Raw genomic sequence first — 7254 nt, 5'->3', positions numbered from 1 at the left:
ACCTTCAAAGACTTATTGAAGACACATCTCCTACAAGAGGCCTTCCCTGACTAAGCCCTCATTTCCTCTTTTCCCCCTCTCTTCTGTGTCATCCTGTTTCCTCCCTTTATTCACCCTCCCTCAGCCCCACAACACTTATGTACACATCCATAATTTATTTATGTTAATATCTGTCTCCCCGTCTAGACTATGAGCTTGTTGTGGGCAGGGGATGTTTCTATCAACTCTGCTATACTGTACTCTCCCAAGTGCTTAGAGACTAAGTGCTCAGTAAATACATTTGATTTATCAATTAATTCATTGATTGCTTTTGTCAGCGGTACTGGTGGAGTGTTAGGAGCCAAGACCTAGCCAAATCTCCAGCAAAACAAACACCACTAGCTTGTGAGCTCCTAGAGTGAAGGCATTGTGTCCACTAATTCTACTATATTCTTTCCAGCATTCAATACAGTTATCCACATAGTAAACCCCCAGAAAGTACTACTGATCGAGGGATTGGTTGTTCAGCTCTTTGGGTCATCCAGACAGATTCCTCTGACATCATAGCAAGCCTATGGTTTCTGACCAAAGCAGTATGTAATCTTAATCAATACCTCTTTCCCTATTAGCTCCACAAACTCGGCTCCACATGTATTTTGCTTAGACAAAAAGCTAGAGCCATTATGCAATTTTGTTTTCCAGAGAAAGCCTGGGCAGCTTCCTGAATGCATTCAAAATCCACTGACATTAGCATTAAAAGTTATTAACACAATTTAAAGATGGGACTCTGAGTTCTAACCCATCGCATGCCTTATTTCCTAACAAGAACATAGCCTTTTAATAAAAATCTTATTTAATTTGTCACTTTGCATCATCTGTGAATGTCGAGGCTACTGTACAATGCGCAGAAGTTTTGAGATGATAACAGAATTTGACATTACAAACCAACAGGATTAAGCATAGTAGAAAATCATGTTTTAAGAAAGAAGTACAGATTTGGATGCCTCCTGTTTCACATAAAAACTAAACACTCCAAAATCCACTCTGCATTCTATGAATTCAAACTTTAGGAGTTCGTGTATTACCATGTTTTAAAATGTAATGAAGTAACAGAAATGTAGGCAAACTAACTTTACAAAATACATCACAACTGAAACATTTTTAAGTGTAATAATTATAACAAAAACTTCAAAAGTTTACCTAGGTCCTCCTGATCCCTGAAGATGATCTAGTTATTTTTGCTTCTTCAAATCTAACCGAATGTCTTCTGTTGTGAGGAAGAGGCTGTTTAAGAGACTTACTTGCAAAAACATCCTTCGTGCGTGGCTCCATGTTCATCATTTATATTTCCCCACTGGAATGTAAGCTCCTCAAGGTGGGGGACTGAGTATTCCATTTCTTTTGAGGGCTTCGTCAGCTAGTAGAGTGCTTGCACAGAAAGTGCTTGACAAATACTGATGAGGACGAGGATGATATGTACAGGAGAAAAATAACAGTTTTGGATGCATCCTAGTAACTACTGACTGTTGTCCCGTCATCAGGTGAAATCATCTAGTCAAAGAGAAGCTAATCTAGCACAAGGAGAAAGTTCCAGGTCAAAGTGCATTTCACCAAAAATCCCAAGATTTCTTGAGAATACTGTCCGCTGTGATGGAACAAAATGTGTTTGTAAAGTCATATTTCCCTTAAATAAATTTTTTCCCCATTTTAATGTTAGGTTACACACAGATTATTGCCCAAGAAGCTTTCCTGATAATGATAAGAATAATAGTAGTATTTGTTAAGTGCTTATGGTGTGTCAAATGATATACTAAGCCACGGGTTAAGAAATAAGCTAATCAAGTCTGACATAATCACTGCCCTACACATGACTCACAGTCTTAATAAGAGGGAGAACAGGTATTTAATCTCCACTTAAGGAGGTGGAAGTGAGGCATGGAGAAGTTGTGACTTGCCCAAACTCACAGAGTAGACAAGTGATTGAGCTGAAATTAGAACCCAGGTAAACTCCAAGTCCCGTGCTCTTTCCACTATGTCCCACTGTTTCTCTGATCTCATTCTGACACAGAGTTTTAGGGTCCAATTCATATTTTTAGGGAATGGTGCTGCAGTCATTACATTTGGTGGTAATGGTATTCTTGATTAAAGATCCAGATTTTATCTATTTTATTGGAATCAGATTGTTAGAGGTCTATTATTTTACATTTAGGGCTTAATCTCTGACACCTGGAAAGTGTAAGTGACCATAACTTTCCAATCAAGCAGTGAGTGGACAGTGTGGCTCAGTGGAAAGAGCACAGGCTTGGGAGTCAGAGGTCATGGGTTCAAATCCCTCCTCTGCCACTTAGCTGTTTGACTGTGGGCAAGTCACTTAACTTCTCTGTGTTACCTCATCTGTAAAGTGGGGATGAAGACTGCGAGCCTTACATGGGACAACCTGATTGCCCTGTATCTACCCCAGCGCTTAGAACAGTGCTCTGCACATAGTAAGCGCTTAACAAATACCAACATTATTATTATTATTATTATCAATGGCTTGCAGTTAGAATGGTTCCTGTTGAAGGTTGGAGCTAAGCTTCCCCTTGGTTTCTCTTTGGTTATCTTTTGGAATAATAGCCAATCTAGGGATTCTTCAGGAGCTCATGAAATTCTGGGATAATGTTTGACAGTCTCTTAGAAATTTCACTTCTTTGAAACTACCTCAAAATAAACAGTACATACAAGCCAGTAAATATATTTGGTAGCTCAGTTTGGCACTGAGAGGCGTTAAACTGTGCTTAACGCAGATATCGCAGACATCTCAGGGAAGTGTTTTCAATTACTCTTACTCTTGCTGCCCATTTGATTTAGGCTTCTTGATTTTCCTTTTATCTCCCACGATCACAGAAACTGATGAGGCAGAGTATGTAGGTGGATACAATTCAAATGCTTTGTCGGCTCCATTTTAGAAGATAGACTGAAAACAGTTAAACCACTGGCTTAAATGGAGAATAACCAATTCTAAAGGAATGGATTTAATTTTTTTTTTAAAGACAAGCAGAACAAGATGAAATTAGTACCATACTTTTTCAGTCGACAATCTGTAATTAAGAGATTATCAGAATTTTCATTTTCAACTTCTCATTCCAGAAGTTATCAAAGCTATTCGAAAACTAAGGTAACAAATTAACAAATTCAGTTTCCTATCATAGTATCTCTAATTTCCATACACTTAATGAAAATTTTCATCGAGTTCTTCCTTCTGGATTTTTCTACTTCACTTGTGTTGTCATGGACTTTATTGTGGCTACATAGAAAACTTCCTCCACTGTGATATTCACATAGGATAAAAGCAACTGCCTTTTGTTTTTGAAGGTTATGATTTTAAACCTTATTGAGGTTATATGTTCATTAAAAATTCAGTGTGCAGTGCTTATTTCTCTCTGTGTGATACCCATGACTACAGTAAGCCAGTAAATCTGCCCATGTTTTTTTATTAAATTGTGAATGTTTGGGATGAACTTTTCCATTTTTTGCAGAAAACTAATTTCTTTTCTAATATATATAGCTGCCCTCCAGTTCAAACATTATGCTTCTGGTGGCAAATTGTATCCATATTTGTGTGCAACTGAAAGGTCTTTGCTAGATAGGTTAGTTCTACTTCATGTCTAAGTATGGAGTAGGGAAGAGAAGCAGCATGGCGTAGCAGATAGAGCACAGGCCTGGGAGTCAGAAGGTCATGGGTTTTAATCCCTGCTCTGCCACTTGTCTTCTGTGTGACCTTGGGCAACTCACTTCACTTCTCTGTGCCTCAGTTACCTAATCTGAAGAATGGGGATTGAGACTGTGAGACCCACATGGGACAGAGGCTGTGTGCATCCTGATTTTCTTGTACCCAACCCAGTGCTTAATACAGTGTCTGGCACCCAGTAAGCCCTTAACAAATTCCAGTTATTATTGTTATCATTATTAAGTGAAGATCATTCCGGTTGAGCTGTTATCTGTAAGGTCTGGGGAGATTTTGGTTATGCCTCTTGAAATCACAACATTCACACAACCTCTGCTCCAGGGAGAATCACCCCACTACTTGTTGCTGGTCACCAAGTCTTTCTTCTGTTGTCACTGGTTTCCCAGCAATCCACGATTAGGCTGTATCATTTGCAACTGTGACAAGAATTGTGCCTTGAAATCCTTTCTTCTTTTTTTCTTTAGTGGTACTTGCTAAGCACCTACTATGTGCCAAGCACTGTACTAAGCACTGGGGTAGTTACAAGGTAGTCAGGTTGGACACAGTCCCCGTACTACATGGGACTCACAGTCTAAGAAGAAGGGAGGAGGACTTACTCTTCATTTTACAATTGAGGTAACAGACACAGAGAAGATAAATGACTTGTTCAAGGTCACACAGCTGTTGGAGTTGGAATTAGAACCCAAGTCCTTGACTCCCAGCCCCGTGCTCTTTTGACTAGGCTATGCTGCTCCCCATGAACTCTATCAGTGGGTAAAATCCCATCAACTTCATCTGGTTTGGGTCCAACAAGCCAAAATGGTACCCACCAGACTGTACATTCGGGCCCCCCCAGCTTTTGCCTTCAAGGCCTGGCCCCACAGCCTTGCCCTCCCCTACCTAATCCCACCCCCTCCCACCCCCACTGACATGGAAAGTAGCAGCTCAATCAATAATAATGATAGCCAAGAATGAACAAAGAGGGTAATAAGAGGAATAGTCAATTAGTCTAATTCTTATAACCCCAGACCCTAATGTTCTCAGTACTTATCTACATATATACTATGTTAATATATTATATGTTTATTCAAATGCACATTCAAATATTTATTTTGATTACTCCACTTGTAAATATTCTATCATCTAACTCCTCTATTAAAGGACAAGTTCCTCCGTGGGCAGAGAACATCACTATTTTGTTTTGTGCTTCCCAAGTGCTTAGAGTACAGTGCCTGCATTCAGTAAATATTATTACTGTTATAACTTACCAATACTCACAGATCATATAGATTTCAAAACGAATTCCATATGCAAAAGAGAGGCAGAGGCAGAGTGGGAAGGAACGAGAATTAGATTGCCCAAAAATAAAATATTTCTAACAAATATAGTCATTAGATAGGGCATTTTTGTTGTTGTTTTTTATTGAGGAGGAATGGTACTGTGGACTTTTTCCATTTGTGTTTTCAACACCATAAAGCAAAACCTCTGTTGTCTATGATGTGTGCTCTAAATAAGCAAAGCGAAAGGCTGTGGTTTCCCTAGCAACAGATGACTTCCTTCTATTTTTCTTTTTAAAAAATGGACTTTATATGATTCTTTGGCTTTACAAAGTGCTTTTCATGCAGCGTTTCTATGCGCTCTGTGGACACTATCTCATCCATCGTCACAAAACCCATATGAAGATGGCAAATCGCAAATATTATCAGGTTCACTTTCCAGAAGGGGGAAGAGTCAACAGAACAAACTATGGTCTTTGACACCAAATGGATTATCATCACGAAGTGGACTTTGGACTATCCTTTCAGTTGCAGTGTAATTTTTCTCCATGGATTATGACTTTCTCCCCATCCCCTGATACATCTTTATCAAACGTTTTGTGTTTTTTTAAGCTAAAGTTGGTTTAAAGATGCCTTTTTGATTGAAAGATGACATAGTGCTTGAAATGAGATTTCTGACCTTCTCTCCAGTGCACTGCAGATAGGCTTTTTCTGCACAGAGGCTAATGATGAATGTTTCTGTTTATATTTTCTGTGCCTTCTATGTCTCTGCTCCATGTGTTTTACTTCTATTTGAATGTTCATATATCTGTGATTCCTGTCCCCTTCATTGAAGGGAGCTCATTCTGGTCAGGCATCATGTCAAGAATTTGGAGCTTCAAAACACGTTGAAAGCAGGATGGGGTTGGGTGCAGAGAGAAGAGAAAAGGGGGAATGATGAAAAGAGGAAGGAACGATAAGGGAGGAAAAAGAAAAGAAACAGGAGAAAAGGTAAAAGAAAATGGGAGTGGTAGTGGTGAAAAGTGACTAGTAGAAGAAAAAGAACAGGTTTCCGTGAGGAATGAATCCATAGTTAAAAGCCTCTAGAGAAAACAGGTAATGTGGTTCCATCAAAAAGTCTCATCCCCAGATGGAAATAGAAATGTCAGCCATAGATCATCATCATCATCATCCAGATTGTCAATGAAATTTGCTGAGTGCCTATTATGTGCAGAGCACTGTACTAAGCAATGAGGGCAGAACTTTTTAATAAATATAATATAGACAGTTCCACCTTCAAGGAGCTTCCAATCCGATAGAGGAGACAGGCAGATCTAGGGAAAGATAGAATGATACAGTTAACAGTAGTAAGAGGGTGAAAAATAAGTGAATAAGTGCTAAGGATGACAATATGTATGTAAGGAGCTTTGTCCCACCACCTTAATCAAAAATGGTATCATAAATGGACAACTCCTTAGGGCCTGTTGAGTGGGTGGAGAGAATATGCCTATATCACCCCAAATTGGGAGTTGCCTTGCTTTCACCTTATTTCCTCCGCTGGAGCCATTGTGCTGAGCTGAAAGAGCCCTAATGATAATGGGAAGCAGTGATATCGGGAATCGGTCCAAGCATTCTGGAAGGGGTGGCCAGTTGTGAATTTGATTCTGGGCCCATCAGAGCCTTATTTTCACCCATGTTGATTTGGAAACACCATCTGTTCCACTGACATCTCCGAGGGATTAAGCCATGAATCCCATTATCTTCCAGGCTGGACTGGACACCTTGGAGAGAAAGAGCAGAAAGATGGGTATCAACAGCAAACCACCAAAAGGAACCAGTGTACGTATAGATGATGAAAAGGTGCAGTTTTACTCATGTGTGAAAGTGGCAGAGGTGGAGAGGTGGAAAAGAGAGGGCCTGGGATGAAAAAATGTGCAGGGATGTGCAACATAAAGAATGGTCATAGTCAGCATATTGCAAACAAAAGAAAGTTAATGGACATGAAAGATTGGAGTGAATTATAGAATCTTATTTCAGTTGGGTTTTTTTTTATGGTGTTTATTAAGCACTATGTGCCAGACACTCTACTAAGCACTAAGCTAAAACAGGTTGGAATATTTTTCCATGCCCCAAATGGGACTCAGAATATTAAACTCCATTTTACATATAAGGGAACTGAGGCAAAGGGAAGTGAAGTGACTGGCCCAGGTTCACACAGCGGACAAGTGGCAGAGCCTAGATTAGAACCCAGAATCAGATTCCCAGGCCCAAGGTCTTTCCATTAGGCTCCGCTGCTTCTCCTTTCCAAACAAA

Source organism: Ornithorhynchus anatinus, chromosome 12, assembly GCF_004115215.2.
Source record: "Ornithorhynchus anatinus isolate Pmale09 chromosome 12, mOrnAna1.pri.v4, whole genome shotgun sequence".
Classification (NCBI taxonomy): Eukaryota; Metazoa; Chordata; class Mammalia; order Monotremata; family Ornithorhynchidae; genus Ornithorhynchus; species Ornithorhynchus anatinus.
Note: the sequence above shows the minus strand (reverse complement) of the source record.